Genomic DNA, 17,002 nt, shown 5'->3' with positions numbered 1-17,002 from the left:
CATCCTTCTTCTCTCGACCTATGATTTACGCCATCAACATTAATGTCGACCAATCACCAACTACCTCACCAATAATGCATAGTCCATTTGTTTTACACCTGAACTCCATGTGGCATCTCTATCAGCATGCATATCTGCTCAGGCCATTGTGTTAGTTTAGACTCTATCATTGACCAACACACAACCAGGTTTATCTGTCGGTTCTCTAACCCTATCGATTACACCCTAACTAGTTAAATTTTAAACCTGCACTTTGATGTTCTGCCAATGGAACACATTTGCCCAGTCACCACACTTGTCAATCCACAACAACTCATCTTCATCAGATAGGAGCCTTGCATTTCTGCACTTTTCTCACTTACCAGTTGTCATACTTACTCGTAACTACCTTGATGACACCATGTCATCAATATTCAATAGTCTCCATTTGTCTGCATCTGCATTCTAGTAGCACTCTCTTTCTATAGTTGCTCAACATTGCCTTCATCATTAGACCGATTCTGCTATAAAATATGTTGTCAAAGTGACAAACTTATCCTTCCTTCTCTCTACCGGTAACTCATCATGCCTTCTACTTTTGTTAACTGGTGAATATCTCAGATTTCATGCACCTGAGGCATCTTTGTGTTTCACAAGTTTATCTAGTGTGAGCCTTCAATCACTTGCCTTTAACTTCTTGACTAACCTATCCTAGAGAGTTGTAATATATTCCATGCATGTTGGGGGATAAGATCCACTTATCAATAAGACTTTTCATCTGCTTCAAGCATTGCACTGACATGACCTCCTTGTTTGAGCAGACACAACTTTTTGTCATTCTTCTCTTCCTTTGGTGACTGCATCTTTATCTAGTGGGAGTCCTGTTGTTTTACATCCAACTACATACCAGTTTTGCACTTCTTCATTAGCTCAACTTTTGTTAACTTACCGGGCACATGCTTAACTATTGGTAACAACTCAATACTAACACATTGCTTACCGATTATTGTCAACTCATCATCTACCAGTTTACCAGGCACCAGTTCCTTCTCTACAACACAAACTTGTATACTCACCGATTGACCTCACTAACCACACAACCCATTGACATCAGTGACAACACAATGCCAACAAGTCGCATGCAACTACAAGGAGTATCAGTCGCAATGTGCATAACATGTGGCTTATTTCAATCTACAAAATTACAGAAACTAATTGGAGATGTCAATAACACAATTTTTATGTGACAGGATAAGTCAATAACACGTCGAGTTAGTCACATCATCATCCTATGGTGTGTAAAAGATGAAGCCAAGCATAAATTGTAGGGAAACAAAAGAGTCATATCATATAGTGCACCTTGCTATCTCGCACCATGCAAGAAGTTAGTGCAATGGTCTTGCGGGGAGACTAAAAATGAGGGAAAACTTCAAGTGGGAAATTGTTGGGAATATGAAGTACAATGGTAATATGACCTTTTCTCTTCTCCCAACTTTTCATTTGAAGAGCTAAACATTTGTATAAATAAATGAGTGCAAATCATGTATGGTGTATCAGTGAAACTAATTATAGAAGATGTTTCCCTACTTTCCCATGGATGTAACCTTTAATGGTGAACCACAAATTCTACGGTGTTGTGTGTTTATCTTCATTTGTCTCTAAATTTCTTTTCCATGTTTTGTGTCATTTAATATGTTTTTTTGTTCATTTAAAAATAACAGTGAATACCTATGGATCCAAGAAGAGCAACTTTTCAAGACCAAGGAAAGTGGGCATGGTTGGGTATAAGAAATGGATCAATTATCTATATATATAAATAATAATTTATATTAGATTTTTTAATAATATATTATTTTTTATTAAAAATTAATTAAATAAAATAAAAAATTATATTTAAAAATTTCATGCCTAAAATAGCAAAAGTATTTTTAAATTATAATGCATATCATTAATAATTTAACCTTTAAATAGGTTTACAAATACATGCTAATTTTATAAAAAAAATATTTAAATAATTTAATATTTTATTAAATATAAAACTATTTTTAAAAGTGTTTAAAAATAATTTAATTAATAATTTTTAAAAAAAGTTAATGATTCAAAAACTAAATATAGCCTAAAACTATAAAAATAAATAGTAATAGTTACTCTGTTTAAAGCCAATGGTAAAGTTGAGATATTATAAAAATTAATGAATCAAAAACCTAAGTACTAGAGACTACAACATGAGTGAGTTGATTCATGCACCAATGAATGGGTATGTGCAGGATCATGATGTGCCAAAACGAGCCCTTAAGTGGCAATGAAATTTCAAAAAATTAGAGCTATGCAACTTGACATGAAAATTCGAATAAGCTATGAACATTATTTTTAAAATACTTAAGAAGAGAATCTATAGAAAATTTAATTTAGTTTCTAATCTACTAGTTGTTTTTTGGAAAAATAAATCCTATTTGATGAAAATTTCAAATTTCAATGCAGTGGTACTAAAATTTCAGGAAAAAGATAAGTAGGCGTATGTCCAACCACCCTAATCAAAATCAAATCATAATATTTTTTATAATATTTATAATATAAGTATTAGACTCATGTCCGGATGTGACACATATTTTATTATAATTTTTTATAAAGTAAATAATTATTAATGAATTTTTTACTACAAATTTTTAAAAATTCAGAAACTCCTACATCTGACCACCTTAACTTGGTCAAAACCTTATGAAATTCATTTTGTTTAATTTTTCCCTATAGTAGATGAAGCATAGGATGTGACGCATGTTTCGAATTCAAAAAATATTATACCGTTTGAAAGTTATGAGTGTTTTTCAATCTATCTATCAATCATGACTTTTGTCAGAATTCAATTAGAAAATAAATAATAATTATTTATTAAAGTCAAAATAAGACAAGCCTTATATTGTTGGAAAGCCAACAATGTCCTTAAAAATCCCTTTTTGTTTTATGAATTTTGGCTATAAAAAAAATTGTAAGCCACCAGTGTAAAATTTGGAAAGTGAAGGAATACTGAAAAACACGTTTTTTCAGTTGACTTTCTAGGCTTGTCGCTTCCAAGCCAAATCCCAAAGCAAACCTAAGCCAAAATTCCAAATTTGTATAGCAGAAATCGGATATCCTATTATATTGGATATCCGATTTTAATAAGTAAATTCAATAACTAAATTTGCACATAATTAATCTATTGTTTATTAATATATTAATATATATTTATTTATAAATATATTAGTATATGATATTAGGGAGAGGGAGAGGGGGGAGTGGGGGAGAGAGAGAGAGAGAGAGAGAGAGAGAGAGAGAGAGAGAGAGATTAGGGGAGAGGGGGGAGAGAGAGGGGGAGGGGGAAGGGAGAGAGAGATAGAGAGAGGGAGGAGGAAGGAGTCATATTGTGTCCTATGACCCCTTAGGACACCATATGACCCCTTAGGTGTCAAATGTTTGTAAGTAGTATTGGCACTGCTTTTTATATTGTAATAATGATTCATCTCACCACCTTATGACACACTAATGTTTCATCTCTCTCTCTCTCTCTCCCCTAGTCTCTCTCTCTCCCTCTCTCCTAATCTCTCCCTCTCCCCTAATATTTCTCTCTCTCCCTCCCCCCTCTCCCCTCTCTCCCCTAATCTCTCTCTCTCTCTCCCCCTCTCCCCTAATATTTCTCTCTCTCTCTCTCTCTCTCTCTCTCTCTCTCTCTCTCTCTCTCTCTCTCTCTCTCTCTCTCTCTCTGTCCCCTAATCTCTCTGTCCCCCTACCCCCTCCCCCCTCTCTCCCCTAATCTCACTCTCTCCCCCTCCCCTAATCTCTCTCTCTCTAAAATATGAGTACTCAAATTAGATATCCAATTTCTGCCACTACCATTAATGTGGCAACAATAGAAAAAGGCGGCAATGGGAATTATTTTCGGGACCCCAAATTTAAAATTACCTATAAAAATCAGATATCCAATATTATTGGATATCCAATTTTCCCAGGTGTTTACCATGCTGAGGTGTACTGACACCCAGGCAAAGAAAAAAGTCAACATGGATTTTTGTGTTTTTAGGCGAGTGGAAAAGGCTACTTTTTTCACATCGCCACTTTTTGGCCCCCCATGATCCTTCACTAACCCACATGTTCCAAAATTTAGTAATTGTCAATGTCAATCTGCACTTTAATAATTAAAAAATAATAGTTAGCCATGCTCATCTATTGATTGCAGACTCTCTTTTTGTCTGACGATCATCACTATTTATGATTTTTGTAGTATATTTGTGAGGGTTTTTACAATTCTTCCATGGATTCATCAATGTTGGGGCATCGCTATGGTATCAAAATGTTTTCTCAAGATTTAAAATACTTATATCTACATATGATTGGTTATGCAAGAAATTAATGTTTCTCCCCTAGTCACATTCCCTATCTTTCTCTAGAAGCTAGCAAACAAATAAAATGTACTTTTGTGACATTGTAAAGGCTTTTCCCATAGTTTTCGATAGAGATTCATATGATTTCTACACCTTTTTTACTATAAGTAAGCATATACCTCTATATTGATGAAATCTACTACTTTCTACATCCTCTCTATTCATCTATGCTATGTAAACCTTGCTACCTCTTTGCACACATAATTATTTATCACCTTTATTAATGTTTAGATGTTGTGCCAATCTATTGTTAGCATTGATTATGGATTATTTCTACATCTTATGGTGTCCTATGGTCCCTAAGATTCATGTTTACTTTTGTTAAGCTTGTAAAATAGAGAGTAGTGTATATTTCTTTAGTGATTTTGCTGATTCTATGTGCAATACAAGGTAGGAAGAAACATATGTTGATCTTGGTACATCACCACCCCTTTAATTTTCTACATTCTCTCTCTATTTCCTCTCGCAAGTTGATTGAATAGGATTAGCTATAGGGTTATTTAGTACTGAGATTGATTAGAACCTGTACATCTAGATTAGAGATGAAATTGGTGTTTTGTAAAGATCTAACCTCATACACAATGGTCATATACCTTAAGGTTTCTTATGTTTAGTTTTGAATGTGATGCACTCATGACCCAGAGGATACTCAAAGAGGACAATACAGATCATGCAGCAACAGTAACACAATGACAACAACAACACAACATATAAAATGGAAAATCAGATATCCACATTAACATATATTCATCAAAGAACATCTGGTTACATGCAGGCTCACATGCCCAGTTACAAACTAATTTCTAGAATACAACTCATCCAAACCTCCAAGAAGTATTTGAATTACCAATTATGAATCTACATCATAATACTTCTTCGATACCTCTCAAAAGATCACATACAACCATATATATACCATCCAGAACACATCTGAATCACCCACAAAAGATTACATTTACCAAGGAAAATGAAACGGGTAAAATAGGTAATCCCCAAAATGTGAAGATCTCATCCGCTAAAAACAAACATGAAGTGAGAACCACCAACAAAGGTTGGCCAAGGGCCCAACAACATCGAGAAAGGTTCCAAATAGATCTGTAAGTCAAGAATCAAAGAAGTCTCCAACATAGATGATAAGGTCAAAAAATTCTTCAGAACCAAGAAATAGACACTCTAGAAGGAATAAATCACCATAAAAGAATCCAAATGAACTGCAAATTAGAAACAAGAAACACAAACATACCAAGAAACTAGAAATCTGATCCACAGCGTATGAGGAACAACTACCAGAACACGTTGAAAGAAACACAAAAGTTGCAACAAGAAAAAACTAAAAGCAAATATTTTTGGTTGATGCAAGATTGCTCATAGACCCAGGATGCTCCTACATCAAAATGTGAGGGTTTCATGTCTGCTCAACCTAAAGAATTGCAATCATAATGATCTAATATTTTGGTTTTGTAAAACCTAGAACTTTAGACAATATTGAAAGATTTAGCCAAAAAGGGTTTGATCAATTTTATTTTTTTTTGAGCAAGGTGGCAATTGCCACTTAATATATTTATATTAATAATATATAATTTTTTTTTTCACTGGTTCAAAAGAGCTCTCAAAGAAAAGAACCAGGAAGAAAAACTCTGATCATAGCCCTTATTCAACAAAACAAGAATTTGAAAGAACCCCCCATCTAGTCGGAGCTAGTTACAAAAAAAAGGAACCCACTCAAAAAGAAGCACACAGCTCGCAAATTTACATATTACATACTACATTTACATCAAAAGACAATAGAACTAAGTCCAAAACACCACATTAACCATATAGTCCAAGCATGAAACCTTCAATAGGAGCTATCAATGAAGAAGACCATGGCAAAAACCTACAACCAAAGACTTGAGAAATCTGCCAAGAAAGAAATGATGAGATACCATCAAAATGCCCAAATAGTAAAACCACTCATTCTTCCATGGCAACATCTGAATGATCATGACCCAAACTAGGGTCTAAAAAGGAAGAAGGGATTGAAAGAGCATTAAGATCTAAATTCATAATGTTGAAGAGCAAATTTAACTGGCTTAAAGGACTATCATTCAAGAGCACGCAACCATGGTGGAAAAACAAAACCCAGAACACTGCTAAACATAGAAGACCAAAGGCAGAGACCTAAACAAAAACCCACAAACAAAGCACAACAAATAGCTAAAGCTTGGCACAACTGAAGCCTGCACCTTAATAAATAATGAGCCATCCAAGAAAAAGACAGTGCAACCAAATTTAAAGATAAGGAATAAACACATGCCTCATAACCACCATGGTAATCATGATAGGACTAACAACAGATTAAGAACAATTTAAAATTCCAACTACCCATATTAGAGGACATCAAATAATTTAGCCATTAAAAAGACAACATTCGCACATGAGCAAAGATAGCAGGAAAATATAACAAAAAAAAAAGCAGCCCCCATCCCATCATCATAACTAAACCTCAAGTGATGAAAAGGTGAAAGAACTACCACAAAAGTCTCCAGAAAGAAACACAAAAACTCAAACCAAATGCCAACTAGCCCAAAGCAGAAGAAAGGACAACCCATGTGCCAAAGGCAAGACAAAGACCACAGGCACATGAAAACTATGACAAGAAAATACTAGCCTAGCATCATAGACACATAAACCCTTATAATTATACATAAAACAACATGTATATATGTAAAGAAAACATTGTGGCATGTCCACAATACTCAACACAATATATCAAAAGCAAGGAATATTAAGAAAAAAGATAGGGCAATCTATACCTGAACGTAAATAAATATATATTCAAGTACATAGGTATATACAACACTATGCATACAAATAAAAGTAATACATCTATAAATAGTGAATATACACATATATAGCCAAATAGATACTCAACAATATGCAAAAATAAAGGAAGAAATGAGAAGCATTACTAAGAATATTCCTCCTGAATAATATGCAGGAGATTAGGATAATTCCCTAGATCACATTCAGCCGAGATAGAATCAATTTCCACCTTAGAAAAACCCAGATTGGCCAGACAATCAGCCAAAGCATTACCTACTCTGTAAGTATGTGAAATAGTTAACTTATCAAAAGAATCAAGAATAATCCATATTTGTTCAAGAACATATTTAATACTCCAATTCACAACCAATTTGGACTTACAAGTATTGATAATGAGAGAAGAATCACCTTCAACCTGGAGATTAGCAATTTTCAGCTTTTTTGCCATGATGAACCTTCCAACAAAGCCCAGGCTTCAGCCATATTATTAGTACCTAGGGGAATGGATAAAGATTTAAGAGAAAGGACTTGACCAAGATGGTTATGCAAGCATATCCTATCCCAGAATCACCCAGATTTCCCCTAGAAGATCCATCAAGGTTTAATTTGCAAAAATTGAGATCAGGAGGATGCCATTTGACACATTTCCTATCCAAGACAGATTTTCTGACTTTAGGAAAAATGAGAGATAAAGGAATAGAGACCAATTTACATTTAGAAAGAGAAAAACTATCCCACCAAGAGAATTCAGCATTAGGATTAAAGTGAGATTGAACATATGAATTTACTTGTTCTGAAATGTGTTTTTCCATAACCAAAGGAACTAGTAATATATTTGAGGAAGACTTTCTAAATATATGCTTGTTACACTCCCACCAAATTGACCAAATAACATAAGATGGGATGATAAACCATAAACACACAAAAAGAAATGATGAGAACAAAGTAGGCCATAATTGGAAAAAGTCCCATAATGAAGAAGGAAGAGGAAAAGAGATGGATAGCTTGTCCATTACAAATGACCAGAACTGAGAAGCAAATTCACAATGAATGAAGAGATGATCTACAGTTTCATCAACCTTTCCATAAAGGACATAGGAAAAGGGGGGAGCAATCTGTAAATGAGACAACCTATCACTAGTAAGGATCTTATATTGAAGAGAAATCCATGAAAAGACACCTGCATTGGGACGAACTGCACTATTCCAACAAAAGAGAAAAGCCCGATGAGACAAACATTTATTACTTATCTGTTGAATAGCCTTATATCCTTCTTTAACCGAGTATTTCCTTGATTTAGAGGGGCACCAAAGCAATTTATCTTTATCTCGGGAAAGATAAGCAATCCTAGTACTAAGGACTACATTAAAACTATTAATTTGTAGAGGAGATAGTGGCAAAGAGGAAGGATCTTTCCAATAAACTTTATGAGAGAAAATATCTACATGGTCAACATAATCAACCAATTTAGAACCCCAATGAGAAGTGAAAATGTCTATTGAATCCGTCAGATCCACTACAGACTTGAGAGGGGGAAGACCATTCCAGGAGTCATTCCAAAAGATAACATCATCTCCACAATGAATTTGCAATGATAGATAATCTGAAACCACTCCCCTAAATGAGATCATAAAATTCCAAATTACTAACCCCACTGGAGGGTTGGTAAATGTGAAAATCCTAATCGGATTATCAAAATCTAAATACTTTGCCTACATGATCTGACACCATAGTGCAAAAGGTTTGTCATACATGTTCCAAACAAGTTCCCCACCAAAGGCTTTATTCCTAATGGCAATGTTATGCAACCCAACACCACCCACATCCTTATTAAGAGCTGATTTATCTAAAGAAACCAAAGGGATCTTTTCTCTGTTAGACATATTCGCTTTCCATAAAAAGGATCTAATATTTTTTTCAATTTGAGAAATCGCATATTTAGGAGCTTGTAGGATAGAGATATAATAATTTGGAATAGCAACCAAAATAGTCTTAACAAGTAAAATTCTACCAGATAACGATAACCATCTAGCCTTCCAAACAGAGATTCTAGTCTTAAGTCTAGTGATGACATTGTTCTAGTAATAGAACTTATCCTGGCCCATAGAGAATGTAATTCCCAAATAGGAAGAAGGGAGAGATCTCAGTGAGAAACCTAAAGAGGACACAATTCTCTCTACAATAATCTCAGGGGTTTTAAAAATAAATATCTTGGACTTTTGCGAGTTAATAACTTGGCTCGACCCAACAGAGTAAACATCCAGAATATTTTTAATATGTTTAGCCTTTTGAATTGTTGAGCAACTAAAAACAAAAGTATCATCCACAAGGAGATTATGAGTGATAGTAATATGAGTATCAGGAATATGTACCCATTTCCAAAGGCCTAAAGAGTGTTGAGAATGTATTTTCCTACTAAGAGCTTCTGCCATAATAATAAAAAGAAAAGGAGAAAGAGGATCCCCTTGTCAAACTCCGTGAGAAGCAAAAAAGAAGCCTGAAGGAGAACCATTTATAATCACTAAGAAGAATACTCCTAAAATGCAACTCCTAATCCATTTGCACCATTTCTCAGAAAAACCAACTCTATGAAGGACTTTCAACAGAAACAACAAACTCACCTTATCATAGGCAATCATCATATCTAGTTTTATAATGAAGGATGAAATGTGAGAAGACTCAATAGAGTGCATCACTTCATATGCTACCAGAGCCCCATCAGAGGTTTCCCTCCCTAGAACAAAACCACCTTGCTGAGGGGAAATAATGTTTGAGATCAGTGTCTTTAGTCTTAAGTAAATAGCTTTGGTGAAAATTTTGTAAATGAAATTACATAAAGAAATGGGTCTAAAGTCTGCAAAGGTTTGAGGATCATTTATCTTAGGAATAAGAGCAATATGAGTGACATTAAAATTCTTCAAAATAAAACCCTTCCTTCTAGATTCTTCTAAGGCCAAAAGAAGATCAAAACTAACCACATCCCAACACTTCTAAAAGAATATAAGAGTGAAACCATCTGGACCTGGAGATTTGTCTGGGATCATAAAGAAAACCACTGTATGTAATTCATCCATACTAGAAGGTTGCATGAGATAATCATTATCTGTTTGAGAAATAAGGTTCAGAACAACATTCAATAAAAAATCTATAGTCTTATCATCTATAATAGGAGGACCCATAGGAGCTAAAAGGTCCTTAAAGAAAGACACCTCGTCATTTTAAATATGTTGAGCATTATTAAGACAAGCACCTGATTTGGAGGCCTTAATACTAAAAATATAAGAGGAAGCCCTTTTAATTTTAGGTGAAGAATGAAAATATTTTGTATTTGTATCCCCATCCTTCAACCACAGCTCCTGAGTTTTTTGTCTCCAATAAATTTCCTCTCTAGAGCAGAGAACTTCCCAATATACCCTCAAAATTTTAATTTAAAAAAAAAAATTAAAAACGTTTTAGGATGGAAGCTAAACCCCACTCAAAACTTGAAGCCTAAGTTCTATGCCATTAGGTCCATGTGCAACTCATGACCTAATAATTTTTTTTTAATAAAACATATAAGGATCCTTGTGAGAGTCAAGTCATGACTAGAACTTGAAACCTAGGTTCTAGGTTCTTGATTTGAGTACCCACCCATGACCAACCACAAAAAAATACTATAAATTTACCATTGAGAGCTAGATCCCAACAAGATCTTGTATCTTAGGTTTCATATCATGTGTTTCACTCAAAACCTAAAACTGACCTAAAGAATGTAAAGTTAGGACTTAAAGTGCCAAGACACTAAGGATCCCAAAATCTTACGATCCCTATAAAATTGGAATGTCCATGATATAATAAAGCGAGGTGTCAAAGATTTCAAAATACCTAGAACTCCTTGACAATTGTCCTCACAATTAATATTCAAAAGCTCTATATAAATCCTATATCAAACTCAATAATTAAGTATCTCTAAAACCCTTCTATATCTTGCGAACTTTTCTTTGTTTTGTGAATGAATTGAAGCACCTACTTGGATATCAAAGTAAATATGAATATTTTTATAGACTTGTTGGAACTCTAGAAAGGTAAAATTGGGACTCCATGGGGTTGTTCTATATAAATTATGAATAATTCATATATATGTGCTCATATATGATGTTAGACTATGTAGGAAAACACAAAATTACAGAGCCTTTCTGATGCACACTTTTTTACCATGTGCATGACAAACTACTCAAATTAAAATGTCATAAAAGAATATTTAGATTAGGCAATGCTGTAAGGTATTCATTATGATGATGTGAGGAGATAGAACCATATGGAGGGTGTACGTATCAAATTTGCATGGCTGCATTTGTAGTGAATATGTATAATTTAAATAGAACCAAGTACTAGAATAGTGGAGAGTTATCTAGATGATATATTTTATCATGAAACTAGTTGACTAATATGATCTTGAAGATCCTCATGAAAGAGTATTAAAAAGCCATGCCACGTCACAATTATGGGAAATATATGATGTGCAACCCACTCACATAATAGTTGATTCACAATATACTTTGTCAATTCAATCACAAAATAGTTACATGTCTATCAGCCTTTGATATAGTTTATGTTGGTGCTTTTGTTAAATTGAAATAAGTGGTGAGATAGTTTCTGTAGACACTCAAAATTGTCATGTTTAATTAAATAAATATTTTATTTATTTAATTATCTAAGCCTAATTCTTCTATTAATTAAATAAATTTTTATTTATTTAATTAATTCATTTATCCTCTTCTAGCCTTATTTCTCATTTAAATAAATACATTTATTTATTTAAATTACCCCTTTCCTAAATTAAATAAATATTTTATTTATTTAATTGTCCTACTTCTTCTATTAATTAAATAAATCTTTATTTATTTAATTAATTCGTTATCTTTTTCTACACATGACACATGTCATTCATCTCTTAATTCATACACTACCTACCCCTTTCATTATTTTATTATTTCTTTTACCTACCCTCTAATCCTAGCCAACCTCTCTTTTTACACCTCTCAATCTTAACCCTCCATTTCTTATTGTGTCTTCTATTTAAGAAGATGCTTTCTTCATTGTCAAACCCTAATGACTAATGACAAACCCTAATGACTGATTTTGGAGTACTTGGCTACACTACAATTCCACTTGCAACCACTTTCCGTTCTTTGTTGAGCTCTTGTGCATATAAAAATCTGAGAGCAAATATATCAAGCAAGATCAATGGAGATAGGAAGAATGGAGATCAAAACCCTATTGGACATGTGATGGTATAATCTTTGTGATTTTGAGTTATTTGCATTGTCTTAGGTTATCTTCATATGTTATGGTGGATCTTTGTTCATTGTTAGGCTAGGGTTTAGTGGTTGGATTCATTTAGCCTTTCAATTTTGTTATTATTGTTATCCATTTTCACTATAAACATTTTGGCACGCCCGGTGGGACTCTTGTCCCTTTGCATTTAACATTTTTGTTGCAGATTTTGCATTTTTGAAGTTGCAGATCGGACGATTTCGATGACATTTTAGGTTTTTTCCGCGTCTGCGAGTGTTCGGATCGCGTTTTTGTGTTTCAGAAGCGTCTGTGATATCGTTAATCGCGCCCGTGTTTTTGCCAGATTTTTATTTTTGCAGGTTTCTAGAATCGCGTCTGAGAATTTTAACCGCATCTGTGCCGGATCTCATCGCGTCTGCGTTCTTGAGTCACGTCTGTGACCTTTAATCGCGTCTGTGAACTATAGAACCGCGTCTGTATAGTTCAGACGCATCTGTGTCTGGTATAAAGGCATCTGTGCTTTCTGTTTTGCAAATTTTTCAAGTTTTTTTGATTTGGGTTTTCGGATTTTGTACTTAGGGTTTCAGATCTGGTTTATTTTCGGCTAACCTTTACAGATCTAGCTAACCTGGTTTGTGCAGCTTGCTTTGGAGGCAAAAACGTTTTTTGAAGGTCCCTTTTCACAAAGTCTTTTTGGGTTTTCTAAAATTTACCTAACTTGTGTGCTTGCAGGAAGGGGTTATCATTTGAAACAACCCAAACTACTAACAATTTTGTTGCAGGGCCTTAGGGTTTTGTAATTTTTATTGTGTGCCTTGTTTTCATAGCTTAGCAAACACTTCAATTGGTGCACTAAAATTGAATCATTGTCTTTTGTGTCTTGAGCAATAGGCTCTTTTTGTTTACTCTTTAGAGGGCCTGTCTTCCCGTGTGGTCATTAGGACTACTAGTGAGAAGAGAACGACCCAAGTGGTAGCGAGGAAAACCCACCTCATCCAAACCACTATAATCAAATGTATTCATGGTGAAAACTATGGATAACGTGTGCTGATTAGTTCATACCGACACTATGTCTCCCCATAAACCCGTTTGATCAAATTTATTTGATCATTTGTAGGGCGTAACCCCTACCGGCTGGGAGCCTTCTGTATTTACAGAGCTGAAAGTGCCGCATGTATGGCCACACGAGCGGATGCCCTTACTAGCACCTCTTTGTTTTAGATGCCCAAATCCTTCTAGTTGTTGAGGCAGGAGGTCGGACCTCTGGTAGCGGCCCACACACATACGGTTCTTAGTAGAGATACAAAGTTCGCCATGGGGAGTTTTCATGGGGACTGATGCTTGGCTGACCCGAGAAGTGAGTGCCGAGGGTGGAGCCAGTGAGGTCAAGCATCTAAGTATCCGCTCTGAATAGCGTAGCCTCGGGGGTAAAACCCTATGTGGGATCAACAACTATTGTCTTGGCCAGCCCTAAGATTTGTGCTTGTCTTATGCTAAACACTCAAACAATCAAGACCAAACAGCAAAACATTGTGTCTTTTGTGTCTTCAAGTGTATGCAAAACAATTTTACATCAAACAACACACTTTTCTTGGAGTCATTTTGGAGTCTAAACACTTGCAAACACTGAGTCCTCATCAACATTGTGTCCTCTTGTCACGAAAAATAGTCGAACATTCAGATTTGGTCACAACCAAAAACTTCACAAATTGGAAAAATTTCACAGTCCAACAAACAAAAGAAATCAGTTTCGGCATACTTGAGCTTCCTAGGTTGTCTCTTCAGGTTTAATCTAGCATTCAGCCTGTTCTAAGGTCTTACATAGTCCATCATTACTTCATACCTCATTTTACATTCATACTTGTCTAAACTTGAGTCAAAAGGTCACTTGCTTGTCCTCATCATACTTTGTCAACACACTACATACTACTACACTTTCCTAAGTGGTCCCTCATCAAGGTTTCTTACCTTTGGGTCTCATTTGGTCTTACTTAGAGTCAAGGTCAGCTTACCTCATCAAGAGAAACTATCCTCTCTTTGGAAGTCACACCTACTCTACTTACATACTTGGTCTTACACTTTGGACATTGCAAGTACACCTTAAGATTCATTTACACTTCATACAACTCTTGGTCTTCCATACTTTTTCCATTTTCATCTAGTCTCTCACATATTGGTCTAACACCTAGTTCATGGTTGAAACCCACCTTCAAAAATCTAGGACAATAGCTAAAGAAGCTCAAGAATCCATAAACATGAGTTCTTATGAGTATGACAATGATCTATTCTACAATCCTGAGCACACTACATTACCAGACATGGATGTTTATAGAAACAATCCAAATGTGGAAAGCGCAAACGCTATAAACAACAATACTACACACAATGACAATGTTGACAACTCTTCAATACTATCAACAGACATACAAGAATCCATAATGGATCCTCAATTCAATAGATTGGTTGAAGAGATAATGAGGAGAGATCGTCAATACTTTTTAAACATGATGGCACAAAGTGGAGCTAAAATACCACATGATTTTGACTTATCTCAACTTATGGAAGGTCGACCCTCACAACAAACTCAATCCAACATGGATCAAAGGAGACCAAATAGAGGACTGAATATGATGCCTGAGTCACCATCAGTTTTGCTTCAAAAACCAGCAATCCCACATACACAAGCTCAAACATATGATACTTACATTCAAAGACCATCATGGAGGCCCTATGCTCAAACACATGCTCAAGATATGGGTCAATCAAGACAAGTGGATACTCAAGGACATCCTCAAAATTTTGACACAAGGAGACCTCATGTCAAAATTGGGGGCAACACAATGGAAAATGAAAGACCTGTTGAATATGGTTTATACACACAAAATAGATATGGGGTCCCTCAACAAGAAGTTATGCCAAGTGCTCCATACATGTCGCAACAATATAGACCTCCATATGGACATGTCTACGATCAGTATCATCCATACATGTAACAAGCTCCTCCTCAAATGGGTGTTTCAAACATGGGGTATGCTACAAGAAATCAATCTCCTCCCAAAAATAATTTGGAGCAACAAATTAGAGATCTACAAAAGAAAGTGGAGGACATGAGTACATCCAAACCTACATCACCACATATAAGCATTTCATACATACATATAGATATCACAATTGCATCACATCCTGCATACAACACATGTTAGCACATCTCACATTTTCATTATGTAAATAATCATTTGCATTACATACATTCACATTTGCATCATGCATCACATATAAAACATAAAAGAACAAAGATATATTGCATTGCATCATATAAGCATCCATATCATAAAACATATACATCATAGAACATTTCATCACATAAGGTACACATGCATATAGCTGCCGCAAAAATGGATCATCTCTCATATATATAATCAAAAGTGTCATGATACAATGATGTCAAAAGAATCATATGGCTACAAAATCACCTGCAGGTGTCTACAATACAAAAATGGTACAATACTGATACATAGGGAGCCCTCTAAGGCTATGATGAACTCCCTCCCTCGGAGCCGCCTGGCCTCGATGGAGTTTGAGCCCTAGAAGGACCCACCCCATGATCAACTCTCCTGGCCCCTGTGTCCCCTGTAGTCACCCCTCGTGTCGTCCCATCCAGACAGAGGAACCCACTGATAACTCCTGTCAACACTATTGGTAGTGCTAATCCTGTCCATGTCATGGTATCCCATGCCACATGTCCCACCCTCATCCCTAGTCCTGGATCCTAGAACACTCGTCTCAGTGCATCCCTATCTCCGTCTCGATCATAGGGTACTAACTCCCCATTGATCGGTATCCGTAGAATCCTATATACATCCTCCAAGGTGACTGTCATCTCACCCATCAACAAATGCAAACTACAAGTCTCTGAGTGCCATCTCTCAGCTAGTGCAGTCAACAATCCCATGTTCACCCGAAACTCAGGCACATACAGAATGTATCTCAATCCCATAACCTCAATCGCAGCTCAGTCCTCGGCTGTCAACTCAGGTCGCAACCTCTGAGTCGATGGGAATCTCTCCCGTGACTCCAGCATCGGCAAGTCCTCCTGCAGTCAAGCAAATCAAATCATGTCAGTCATAGTGGCATTCACTGTTTATCACAAAATGCTACTCGCTATCTAAATGCACATAGCTATTTATCCTAGTGACACTCACTGTTCATCACAAAGTGTTGCTATCTATCTTAGTAGTACTCCCTGTTCATCACAAAGTACTACGTGTGTGACACTCCCTGTTCATCACAAAGTGTTACTCACATTCGCACTCCCTGTTCATCACAAAGTGCTGCTCATATTTTAGTACTCCCTGTTCATCACAAAGTACTTTATCTTGGTACTCACTGTTCATCACAAAGTGCCTTGATCTATCCTAATCTTCCTAGAGGACCTGCTTGAGTGTATCCTCTCAGCAGCTTATCCAATCGACAGCGTATGTTCATCACAGAACTGCCGATTTGACCTAAAAGACTAAAACCAT

Source organism: Cryptomeria japonica, chromosome 7 (genome assembly GCF_030272615.1).
Source record: "Cryptomeria japonica chromosome 7, Sugi_1.0, whole genome shotgun sequence".
Taxonomy (NCBI): domain Eukaryota; kingdom Viridiplantae; phylum Streptophyta; class Pinopsida; order Cupressales; family Cupressaceae; genus Cryptomeria; species Cryptomeria japonica.
Note: the sequence above shows the minus strand (reverse complement) of the source record.